Genomic DNA, 13,372 nt, shown 5'->3' with positions numbered 1-13,372 from the left:
CTTGACCTAACAGTCGCCCTAGAGTATCAAGGAGATGGCATCCAAGTTAACTGGTAAGGTTTTCCAAGTATCCATCTCCACCCTCACAGGTTCCAACCTGTTGCCTAAGAAGATCAAGCCTCTACCCCAATCTTCAATAACTCTGGCATTGCGCATCCAGGGCTGGCCTAACAGAACATCATAGTCCACCCCCTTCATGACTATAAAGTCGGGACACCTGCGATTTTTACTGGCCAGTTTTTAAGTACCCCGAATGGCCTTACCCTCATGTCGTTTGCTAGTGTGATGTTAAATCGAGCGGTCTCAACAGGTGGGTTTCCCCAAGTTTGCAGTACCGCATGGCTCAACACACTAACCCCAGCTCCTGTGTCTATGATTCCCTTCCTTGTTGTGTCTCCTAAGGATAGGACTGGTAATACTACATGCATCTCGGTGCCTTCCCAGAAAGCGTTAATGTGCAAGGATTTGGCATAGAGTGTAGCGTTAGACTCGCTATTTGTGTTTCTGCATCCTGCAGATCTGACGCCTACTCCCGTGACTCCTCAATCCACTGCTTCAGGTTTCGCCATAGGGTGGGGTGTTGCTTAAGCAGGTCTCCTAGGCTTAACGTCACTGGGGTGGTCACTAATGTGGTGAGGAGTCCGTCGGTTGCTCGTCCTTCTCCTGTGCCAAACTGCCCTAGCCAATGACCGTGACTAATTTGTGGCCCTTCAACATCAAGGCTTTCCCTCAGGGGTGCTGTTTGGGGTGCAATTGCCCTTCCTAGTTTTGGTTGAGGGGGTAAGTCTGCCGTGGTCATGCTAATGAGATCCTCGCTCCCATCCTCTAGGATGGGCTCAGCGACTCTCAAATGTGCTTGTGCATCTTTTACCCAGTCACTCACTTTCTCTATGGCCTCGAGTTGGCTCTTCAGACGCGGGTACTCCCCTACCTTGGCACTCTCCTTTTTGGCCGTTTTGGGGGCGGAAGTTTCCGTCTCTGCATCCTCGACCTTCAGTGCGATTTTAGCCTCTGGCCTCCTCTTCCTTCGCTTGCGGCTCTTCTTTCTCGTCGAGGCTGCATCGAGGTTATTAGGCCCTCGTAGAGATATGCCAGCCTACTTTGTCTAAGCATGGGCCATGACCCACAACGAGATGGGCGTGGCCTCCCCATCAAGGTTCTCAATGCCGAATAGCCCCAATGGGACAGATGGCACTTCGGTTGGATTTGTAGACGGTTTTCACTTTGGGCAATCGACGAAGAGGTGGGTGATTCCACACTCTACGCACCTTAGGTCATCCTTGTCTCTGTTCTGCTACTCCCTTTCTAGGCAACGCGATGAGACATGGCCTGAGTGTCCACAGGTCCAACAAATGATTGGACCCTGCATCTGCCCCCCTAGGCCTCTACCTTGTCCCCTTCCTAACGCCATCACTGGTACTGGTCGATAGTCCATGAGGAGGTGTTACCCTCTTCGTCGTGAGAGACATAAGGGTATAAATAAGTCTCTTCCTCATTTGGCTCTTCCACATAGTGGATCGGAGCGTCACTCGGTGGTTGGGTCACATAGGGACCGAGCGACCTCGGTATACCTGTGGGGTTTATGTCCATCATGGGGACAGCCGGCTTTAGGTCGTTAGGCACATGAAGGGCCAATGGGGCTCCCCTTCCGGAAAGTGGTTGCGGTTTGTTGGCTAGGTAAGGCTGGCCATATGGTTGGGAGTATGGAAGTCTCCTGGGCAATCTGTAGTGCATAGCGTCGTGACCGAACCTGCCGCAGTTAGCGTAGGGTCTCGACCGAGGGTCTTGACACTCGGTTGGCAAATGATTTCCGCCATAGTACACACATTGGATGTGTGGCTGCGTTGGCCGTCTCCACACATCTTGCAGCTTGACTATCTCCATCTTGACATCAGCCAGGTCGTGGCTCGTCTCAGTGGCCTTCCCCTTATCTTGGGATGATGGTGTGGGTCGCTCACGAAAGGTTGGTGCTCTTTCCAAACCTTGCGAGCTGGTTTCTTCTGAGCTGGAGTTCCTGGAACTCCTCTCTTTTAGTTGGTCATCAACTCTAATAGCTTCCTTAAAAATCCTAGCTAGCGCGTCTTGTTGTAGGCTCAAGTTGGCTGCCAAAGCCTTATTCAGTTCCTCATTTCGAATTCCGCTGATGAACACAGTCAAAACTACTCTTTCAGTTGGTCGTTTGCCTATAGGGATCCTCTTGAAGCGACTCCATATGTGGGTTACGTAATCACGAATGTCCTCCTTCTCTTTCTGCTTGACATTCATCAATTGCACCAGTAGATCATCGAAGTATCCAGGCTCGGCAAATCTCTTAATGAAGAGATCCTTGAGGCTATTGAAGTTTGCCCGCTCAACAGCATCTAAACTTGTATACCAGGTCCTGCCCTTGTCCCCTAAGCAAAGTCCGAACGCTTGAGAACGCTGAGTCAGGTCGCTGAGGCCGTTGGCTTTGCAGACTTACTCGAACTGCTCTACAAAGCTGTATGGGTCATCATGGGGTTGGTACTTGTCGAGTTGCTTTGCGACTATTAGGATTTTAGACTGGCTCTTAGAGCCTCGGATTGCTCCTAACCTTGCAAGCAGTGAGGTTGCTAACACTGCAGCACTTTGCTCTACTGCGGCGTTGTCTAACAAGCGCTTCATAAGACGTTCGCTCAGCGTTAAGTCTCCTTCTAGGGCTCTCTCATGATCCGTTCGGTTTTGGCTGGCTAAGTTCAACACTCATTGTACCTCACGCAATTCCATGCTTTGCCTTTGGCTCCTGACCTGCTGGTCTCTATTGTACGCGGCTATGCCTTACAATGCCTCATGGGCTAGCTTCCTCTCTTCTTCTAAGTCTACGATGATTGCATCTATTGTTTGGCCACGATGCTCATATCGGGCGTGCGCATCGTAGCTACTGACTAGTTGCTGAATAGCCTCTGGGAAGACACCCAAGTCGAGTTCCTCATTAGCCCTAAGGTCCGCTCTTTCCTCCACCGTGGCTGAGTTCTCGCGCTTAGCCAAGCTATCAATCGAATTGAGTGGGTTTGTCAAATCTCCTTCGCTTGCGCCGCTTGCTTGGTCCCACTCTGTGTGTTGATGGTTTGTCTCCGTCCGTGGGTTTTCTCCTATTTGTGGGTTCCTTGAGTGGCTTATCTGAGTGAGTTCCTTGGCTCATTAAATGCAGCTCTCAAGTTATCTCCACTCCGTGCGAGTGTTCTTTCTGGTGCACGTGTTCAATCAGGCTTTCAGTTTTTCTCAAGTGCCCTTCAAGTATGGAAATTCAAGGTGAGTGCAACAACCAGCCCCTAAGCGCCTCATGCACCCTTGGGCGCTACGTTGCCTTCTCGTTTCTTGTGGGATTAATCAGGGTTTTACGGCTCGGCGGGTTACCTCTAGGTCTCTGGGTTTTTAGGTATCACAACACCCCACTCGAGCTGTTAAGTGGCCATGTCTAACGATTTTGTCTACTCGGTGCGCCAGAATCAAGCTTCAAGCATCAGGAAGGCTTACGACAAGTTGCATCACTAGGCTCCAGTTGGGTCAGGTCAAAACTCTAAGACTGAATTGGGGCACTCACTCGGCCCAACTGGTTCGAGTTGCAGGGGCCGAGTGGGTGACTCAGATGGGCCGTCCAAGTGCAAAAGGTTTTTTTGTAGGTCAAGGGCCGAGTGGAGTAACTCAGACGGCCAAGCCAAGTGTTGGGCCGAGGGCCAGGTACCGTGTCCTAGGCCGACCAAGTGTTAGTTTGGTCGGAGGGGCCGAGTCGAGTGATTCGGATGGATCGAGTCGAGTAATTTGGACGGGCCGAGTCGAGTAATTCGAACGGGCCGAGTTCGAGAGACGAGTAGGGTTTTTGGGTTGAGGTCCGAATGAGCGGGTCCGAGGGCCCAGTTTGAGACTCGACCTCACAAGGGCCGTTCAGGCGGGCCGAACGAGGCGCGACGAATGCCACGCAATGACGATTTCGATCAAATCTCCCTAATCAGGCAATCATTCCCTGTATAAACTTCCAGATCCTGGCTAAAGCACCAAGGGAAGTGATTGGCATACCTGGGGTGAGCGGTGGGCTCTCCGATGGCGCGATCGAATCGAATCTTCGCGGGGGCTCTCTCTCACTCACTCACTCACTCTCTCTCTCTCTCACTGCAATGGTTGCAAGTGAGCTCTCCCTTGGCCTCCTGACCCTTAAACCCCTTCTCGGGTAGGGCTTTGACACTCTCAATCATTCAGTTGCCGACATTGAGCATCCCAAGCTATCTTTTTGCCATTTTTTGCATGTTTTATGCCTTGTTTTGCCTTGTTTGCAACAATAAACCCTACCCTTTCCCAGTTCGATTTCCTAATGATATCCTACACTAAATGCAACGAGAATCAAAAGCAACAAACTGATATGATTTCTCCCTATTTTTCAATCATCAAACAAACTAACCCACCCAAAATACTTACTTGTTTCAAAGATCAAAACACCCAACCTTCCTACCTACCTCAAGCTCCGTTTTGGGGGGAGAATCCCTTACTTCGATGCTTGATATGGGGCGCGCAAGTGCTCAAGCTTGAATCCGTGGTCCCGGCAATGGAACCAAAATGTGGGAGCTTTCGCTCAACTGCCAAGACCCACGGACCGCTTATTGTTTCAAGCGTTCCAAGCGAGCTCTAATGGCTACCTCTCACATAGCCGACGCGCCCTCGATCCTAAGAGTGTAGTGAGCTTACCTTGATGCCGATATGAGTTGCCTCCTCCCTTCCACACTCCGGTAGCTCCACGATCCTAGATGCTAGCTCAAGCATGCTCAAGCCTCCTCCTTCTCCAAGCTCCAACCTCCATAGCCGTGCGCGCAAAAGAAGGAAAGGGAAGAGAAGATGCCCTTGATCCCTCAGTCCCTCTCACTCCCTCCCTCACTCTCACAAGGGCACACAAACAAGCAAGGAGAGGAGAAGAAGAGGAGAAGAGAAGAGCTCTTGTTGGGCACACACCAAAGAATGAGCTTCCATTCACTTTTTGAACTTTATATATACAAACCCTAAAACCCCATGGGCACCCATCCTTTTTTACATGACCGGCCATTGTGGCAAGGTCCCTTTTTCTAATTCCCTCTTTTTGCTTTGTGCCCTAGGCCTATATTCGGCTATTCTTTTATAAGTGGCACAGGAGGGAGCCTGGTGCTCTTTTACAAAAGTTTCTTGGAGTTTTTGAGGCGCCTTTTATTTAAAACTACGCTTTTGGCCGTGGCTTAGCTTTGGAGTCTGCCAGCGTGTCCTTGCTCCTTTTCCATCTTCTTTCTGCTTTTTCATTTGTCTTTCCTTCTTTTCGGCTTGGGGCCGACTTGGGGTTAACAAAGAGATATGATGGGAAAGAAGGCTAGTATATCCTTTGCTTAGTTCATGGAATTGTGCCCTAGGATGAGAGGATTGTGGAAAAAATTAGTGAATCCGAAGTCCAAGGAAAGAAAGAGAAGAATAGTGAGAGTCTTGAGTGTAGAGGAGTTACCATATATTTGCCCTATTATTGATGCTTGCTATAAGAATCAGAACATAGGAGAGGCATATATTGATGGAGGAGCACAAGTTCGTTCGATTACTCAGGCTTGTATAGAGCAGTTTCGACTTTGAATAGTTGAGGTATCAAAGTTTCGAATCAGGCTTGCAAATCATACTAAAGTGAGGTGCTTAGGCATAATTCAAATTTTGGAGGTCAAGGTTTACAACATGTCTATGAAAATAGATTGTCGTGTTATGCCAATAGGCTTGGGAGCTTTCCTTTGCCTTACCTTGATGACACCTAAATGAGGTTGTAAGCCAAGACATGTATTCCCTCCTTGATAGATTTAGTGGTTATAACTAGGCCCAAATGGCTTTAAAGGGTCAAGTCAAGTTGGCCTTCATCACCACGTTAGGTGTGCTTGTCTACACTATCATGTGATACAATCTTGAGAATGCACCATCTTTCTCTTTCAATAGAATATGCAAGAGATATGTGATTCCCACCTCACTTTTGAATATTGCATACCACCTAGAACACCTCACTCTTTGCTCATCCAAAGTGTCAAGAAGCTCAACTAAGTCACAATTAGCTCAAAGGCATTTTTTAAGTAAAAATGTGGTATGCTACTTTTAGGAAAACATTCTAAAGATGGTATTGTAGTGGATCCAAGAAAAGTGGCCACTCTCCTACAAGGTGCTTGCCCTATTCCCCCATGTGTTGACACTTGCTTCCTAGGGTAAGTCTGATCTAATGGCATGTTGGGCACCTTTAATTCTTAACACATGTCGCATTTACTTTGAACCAAGTAGCCCATGCAATGAAATATACTCTCCACTACTCCACCAGAAGCCCTTGTGCTCATCCCACCCAATTTGAATAAGGAATTTCATGTCTTTGTTGATGCATTTGATTTTATTATTTAGGTGTGCTCATGTAGATGGGATTGAATCCTCCAAATATTCTAACATGAGTCAACAAGTTTAAAATCCAAAGCAAAATTACTCCATGAAAGAATAAGAGTGTATTGGAGTCACCTATCATCCAGAATTTTCGGCACTCTTTATTAGGTGAAGACTTTGTTTTTCATCTCAACAATCATGCTCCTATATTTGGTCAAGCAAGATTGCCCATTCAAACTAGTGAGTGATCAGGGCGATCATTCCCCCAATAGAGTAATCTAGCATATGACAATACATTTTTGAAACTATTCATAAGAAGTCTTTCCCATAGTCCCCACAAGCCAATGGACTCTGAGAACTCTAACAAAACTAATTGCAATATCCTCAACAAAATAGTTGTACACATTAGAATGATTGGGTTGTTATATTACAACTCTCTAAGCTTGTTGAATGTCTTAGGATGCCACAACCAGCCTTGCCACATTCAAGATTGTATTTGGAGTCAAAGCTCTCACCTTGCTCGAGTCTATTGTACCCATTTACTGAATGCTAGTTATGAATTAGCTTGTCCTTGCAATTTTCCTTTCCTTCCACCTCAATGCACGTCCAGGTCAACATTTCCACTCTACATTGTTAATCATCTCCACCTCTAACTATACCATGTCCCTGACCTTAAATGGCATTCCCTCTTGATGATCAAAATGAGCTCTGTGAGGTTGGCAACCATGTCTCTATCAATACCACCCTCATAGACATACAATTGCCTCTTCCCTCCATTTACAACAAAGCACTTATTACTAGGCATGGAGCCATCACTCCATCAAGCAATAGGATCGGTCACACATTGTGAATGTTGGAGTTCCCACATATGATGTCTCTCTTTCTTTCTCTCTTGCTCCATTTGTCACAGCTCTTGCTTTCGTTTTGCGTGCTTCCACTTGGGTTCTACCTTTCAATTAGATAAGTCTAATGATAGTAGCATTGTTCGTAGTAAGTCTAGCATGAAAATTGAGGAGATAAATGCCTTGGAGCATGAGTTTGATGATGATTATATCTTAGCAACTTCTTCCCTTGATGCTAGTCAGTTCCCTCATCCACTTTTTCTCAGTGTTGGCTGCTTGATCTGGGGGACTTTTTCATATAATCCCACATAAGGATTGGTTCCATTCCTATAGCAACATGATATGTTCTATGAGACTAGGGAATGACTTGGCATTGGATATTATTAGCATTGGTGATGTTAGCTTCAAGCAACACTTTTGTTTTGCATGATGTACGCCATGTTTCAGATTTGACCAAAAGCTTACTCTCTACTAGACAGTTGGATGATGTAGAGTATCATGCATATTTTGGTGATTTCGTATGGAAGATTACCCTTGGAAATCTTTTCTTTCCTTGACGTGCCAAGGTTGGCAACCTCTATCCCTTGCTTATATCTAGATCTATTGACCATGGTTTGGTTGTGACTAACATCCACATCTATCTTTATGGCATCATCACCTTGGGTTAGATAATGGGTGTGAATATGTCTTAGGGTATTAAGCGTCAATTGACTGCCCCTTACACCCGACCCTAGAATGGTGCTGCAGAGTACATGAATAGGATGATTCAAGAGAGAGTCCATAGTATGCTTAACCAGGCAAGCTTACCATATGAGGCAATTACTACTATCATACACTTGATAAATAGATTCTGATGCACTGCTATTGGTTGTCAGGTTGCATAGGAGGTATGGTCTAGAAAATCTCCATCATATTTTCATTTGCATGTTTTTGGATGTGAGGCTTTTTGCTATGTTTCCAAGGACAAATGCAATAAGTTGAATCCTGAATCAATGAAATGCATCTTTTTTGGTTATAGGGATGTAGGTGAGATGGGCTATTGCCTATGGGATCTGCAAGCTAGGAAGGTCATCCGCAGCGATGATATTGTTTTCCACGAGGAGAAGATACATAAGCATCATGAGCAAGTAGTTGTGGTATGCAAAGTGATATTTCAAAAGGAGCCTCTTGTTACCATACAGGCAGCTAGACAGCATGCAGCTAATGTTCTGGTGGTCCATGATCACAATGTTGGATAGGATGTATAAGACATATAGCCTATTTTGCATCTTATCTATGATGAGGCCATGCACAGAGGCAATACTCACTCTTAAGAGAGAGCCATGCAGTTAGAGTATGATTCATTGTAGAAAAATCATACATGAGATTTAGTTTCCTTGCCTAGTGGAAAGAATGCTTTGCCATGCAAGTGGGTGTATAAGTTGAAGAGTATCCCTGGACACCCCAAGCTAGCATATAAGGCCATATTGGTTGCATATGGTTTTAAGTAGGAGCATGGTGTTGACTTTGATGAGGTCTTTTCTCTCGTGGTCAAGATAACTACCCTATGCTTAGTACTAGCTTTGGTTGCATAGTTAGATCTGGACCTTTATTAGATGGATGTAAAGATGACTTTCTTATATGGGGACCTTCATGATGAGATTTATATATAGTAGCTTAAGGGCTTTGAGAAAAAAGATAGGAAACACCTAGTGTGCAAGTTAAGAAAGAGCCTTCATGGCCTTAAGCAAGCACCTAGAGAATGGTACCACAAGTTTGATGCTTTCATGCATTCATATGGATATACACGTAGTGATGTGGATCCATATCTCTACGCGAAGAAGGCTTGTGATTGCATCCTTATTATCTTGGTACTTTATGTGGATGATATGTTGATTGCTAGGAAAGCTCATGATGAGCAGGATGCCTTGAAAGGTCAGCTCAACAAGAGCTTTGAAATGAAGAACATGGGACATGCCTCACATATTCTTAGCATGTGCATTATGCACGATTGCTCTAAGGGGCTCCTTTACTTGTCGTCATAGAAGGACTACATATAGAAGGTCCTTGAGTACTTCCATATGCAAGATGTTAAGCCTATTGGTTATCCTCTACCTCCTCATGTGAAGGTTACCTAGGCCGATTGCCTGCAGTTTGATGAGTGGAAAGCCAAGATCCTTTATGCATCTACTGTAGATAGTTTGATGTATGTGATGATAGCCACTCGTCTAGACACAGCATTTGTAGTGGGAATTGTGGCACACTATATGGTTATACTTGCCCAATGGTATTGAGATGCCATGAAGGTATCATGAGGTCCCTAAAAGACACTGCAAATATGAGCATTTGTTATGGTGGTCATGATACTACAATTGTGGGTTACATAGACTCTGACTATGTAGGACATGTAGATAGTAGGAAGTCCACCTCAAGATATGTCTTCGCTTTTGCTAGAGGTGGTATTTCATGGATATCTAGGGTGCAAAAATGCATGGCCTTATCTACTACTGAGGCAGAGTATGTTGTAGCTTTTGAGGCTTGCAAGGAGGCCCTACGGGTAGGTAATCCATATCTTGGTGCATTGCATTTGAATTCTACGAGTGTTATTCAATTGGCCAAGAATTAATCTTCCATGTGAAGACAAAGCACATTGAGGTGCGCTGTCACTTCGTAGGGAGGTGGTAGAGGACAAGTTTATTGAGCTTGTTAAGATTTTGACTGACAAGAATCTTGTAGATCTACTCACAAAAAGTTTCTCAACAGAACGTTTTGACTTTCTTAGGAAGATGATGGGTGTAGGATAAGATGACGTCTATTTCTCATCCTATTGTACTTTATCTACATTTCCACTTTGTCATTTACTTATTCTCTCCTCACTAAAGGCACATTCACCTTTAAGTAGGAGGTCATTTACTCGTTCTCTCCTCACTACTTTATTCTTTATTCTTTCAGTGACTATTGAATAAGGGAAGGCTGGTTACACATTATGATTGCTAGAGTTCCCATATACAATGTCTCTCTCTCTCTCTCACACACACACACACACACACTCTCTCTCTCTCTACCTTTCAATAAATGGTATGTGCTTTTATCCTTATTTTGTACTTATTCTTTGCCAATATCACTATTCACCACGACTCAAGTAATTCGAGAGTAATTCATGGTGCTCGGTTTGAATCTCACCCTCAGCACAACTGCAAATGACAACTAGTGTGCTACCTCTATGCATAATTAACTCTTTGTCTTGTCCTATGACACTTCAAAGGATTGTGAAATCGAGTCCTTTATGCATGTCTATGTATATGCAAGAGTATTGCTAACAACAATAATAGCTTATAAAATGTCCAACAAAAGGTAGTCATACCAACATTAAAGCTAATGGTGATGATAGATGATGGGGTTGAGGCTTTTATATATCTTAGTATACCTAGCCCAAGGGTAGCCCTATTGAGCCTATTTAATGTGACGAAGACAAGAGGAGACCACAAATAAGGACATGCTACAAGAAAGAGGGTGCTTCAAGACGTGAAGAAGTAAAAGGTGGATAATATCATGGTGCCATCACTATCGATATAAGGATTAACAATAGTGGATTTATCTACATGCTTAGATTACTTTTTGATCACGATTACTCTTAGGATCTACTGTGTGAGGAGAATCATTGCAAGGCATCCCCCCCTTTAAGATGAACACCTCCTACCTTGTTGTGCATCATGAGTTTGGTGTTATTGTAAAGAAAACATGGAGTTATACGATTTTCAATGCTAAATATTCTTTAAATAAGTGGAAAATGTGCATTGATGATGTAACCATTTTTTGTGAAGAACTATGGGTGTTATAAGCCTTCTTTTAGGGATAAGGCAATACAACTTACTTTTAGCATGTCAAAGCAAGATTCTTGATTCTCTTATTCTCTCTTGGTGATGGCATTCTACTTTGTATGTTGTAGGACATCGAAGGTCACCTCAAAGCTTTGGAAGGATGATCAAGTTTTAGGTGTTAGGATTCAACTAAGAGCTAAGTTTGATATAAAGTTTGAAGGCCGTAACAAAATTTTTTGAGTTTTATGAAGGCTAAGTAACATAGAGAGGCCTTGATTGTTATTGAGCATACTATAATACTAGCGTTCTGCGCGCGTTTCATGCGCATAGAACGCTAGGCTGCTTCGCTGCCTCGAAGCGGCAAGCGAAGTAGCTCGCTCAACAATCCATTTCTCATCTTTCTCTCTCCTCTTTTTCCTCTCTCTTTCTCTCCCCTCCCCCAAAATTCCCTATGTCTAATTTTCTATCTCTCTTTCTTTGCCTTCTATTTTAGTTTTTTTTTTCCTCTCTTGGTTCTCTCTCTCTCTCCTTTTTTTCTCTCCCCGCTTTTCTTCTCTCTCTCTCTCTCTCCCTTTTATTCTCCCCCTCTCTCCTCTCTTTTCCTTCTCTCTCCCTCTCCTCTTTTTTCCTTTTTTTTCCTTCTTCTCTCTCTCTCTTCATTCTCTTTTTAAAAAATTTCTTCTCTCTCTCTCTCTCTCTCTCTCTCTCTCCCCTTTTCTTCTCTTTGCACTTTTCTTCTCTCTCTCTCGCTCTTTGTCTCTCTCCTCTCTTTTCCTTCTCTCTGTCTCCTCTATTTTTTATTCTCTCTCTTTTTAAATTTTATATTTTCTCTCTCTATAATTCTCTCTACATGTTCTCTCTCTTTTGTTCTTCTTCTTTCACTTTATTTCCCTCCCTCAATCTCTCTTAAAGTATGTAAATTTTATCTTTTCCTTATATATAATTCTCTCTTTAAGTTTATATTCTCTCTCTTCTCTTCTCTCTCTCTCTCTCTCTCAATCCCCTTTTCTTCTTCTCCCCTTTCTCCTAATTTTTATTTTTTTCTTCTCTCCCTCTCTCTCTTTTAAATTTTATATTTTTTTTTCTCTCCTTCTCTCTTTTAAATTTTATATTCTCTCTCTCTCTTCTCCCCCTCTCTCCTTCTCTCTCCCTTCCTCTCTCTCAAATAATATTTAAATTTTAAAAAGACTTTTCTCTTTTTTCTTTTTCCCCATCTCTCTTCCTCTTTTCCTCTCTTATTATTATTATTATTATTCTCTCTCTCTCTCTCTCTCCCCCCTCTCCTCTCCTTTCCTTCTCTCTCATTTTTTTCTTTTTTTTCTTCTCTTTAATTTTTTTCTTTTTCTTTTAAATTTTATCTATTCTCTCTCTATAATTCTCTCTGTATTCAAATATTCTCTCTTCTTATTATTATTTTCTCTCTCATTTTCTTTTCTCTGTGTCTGTCTCCCCTCTCTCCTATTTTTCCTTTTTTGTTTCCCCCTCTCTCTCTCTTAAATTTTATATTTTCTCTCTCTATAATTATCTTTCTCTCTGTTCCCTCCCTGTCTTCTTCTTTCTTCTTTGCTCTTTGTATATTTCTCTCTCTCTCTCTCTCTCTCTCTCTCTCTCTCCTTATTTTAATTAAAAAGAAAGTTTCTTTTTTTTATTTTTCTTTTTATTTTCTCTTTCTTTTAAATTTTATCTTTCATTTCTCTATAATTCTTTCTCTTCTTCTTATTATTTTCTCTCTCTGTCTCTCTCCCCCCTCTCTCCTCTCTTTTTCTTTTTCTTTTCCTCTCTCTCTCTCTCTCTCTTAAATTTCATATTTTCTCTCTTTCTTTTAAATTTTATCTTTCATCTCTCTATAATTCTCTCACTATGTTCAAATTCTTTATCTTCTTATTTTCTCTCTCTCATTTTCTTCTATGTGTCTCTCCCCCTCTCTCCTCTCTTTTTCTTTTTTCTTTTCTTCTCTCTCTCTCTCTTAAATTTTATATTTTCTCTCTCTATAATTGTCTTTCTCTTTATTTCCCCTCTCTCTCTCTCCCTCCCTCTCCTCTTCTTTCTTTTTTGCTCTTTGTATTTCTCTCTCTCTCTCTCTCTCTCTCTCTCTCTCCTTATTTTAATTAAACAAAAAGTTTACATTAAAAAGTTTAATCAGAGAGAGAGAGAGAGAGAGAGAGAGAGAGAGAGAGAGAGAGAACCTAGGCCCTACGCATGAGAGAGGGGGGAGGGGGAGAAGAAAAATGTTTAATTAAAAAAAGACTATTCTCTTTCCTCTTTCTCCCCCTTCTCTCTCCGTCTTCTTCTTTTTATCCTTCTTCTTCTTCTTCTTCTTCTCTCTCTCTCTCTCTCTCTCTCTCTCTTTTATTCTATCTCCTT

This window comes from Lygodium microphyllum, chromosome 24 (assembly GCF_053477565.2).
Source record: "Lygodium microphyllum isolate KBCC chromosome 24, Lygodium_microphyllum_v1.1.10, whole genome shotgun sequence".
In the NCBI taxonomy this organism is placed as follows: Eukaryota; Viridiplantae; Streptophyta; class Polypodiopsida; order Schizaeales; family Lygodiaceae; genus Lygodium; species Lygodium microphyllum.
The sequence above is the reverse complement of the archived record's forward strand: the minus strand, read 5'-3'. Positions refer to the sequence as shown.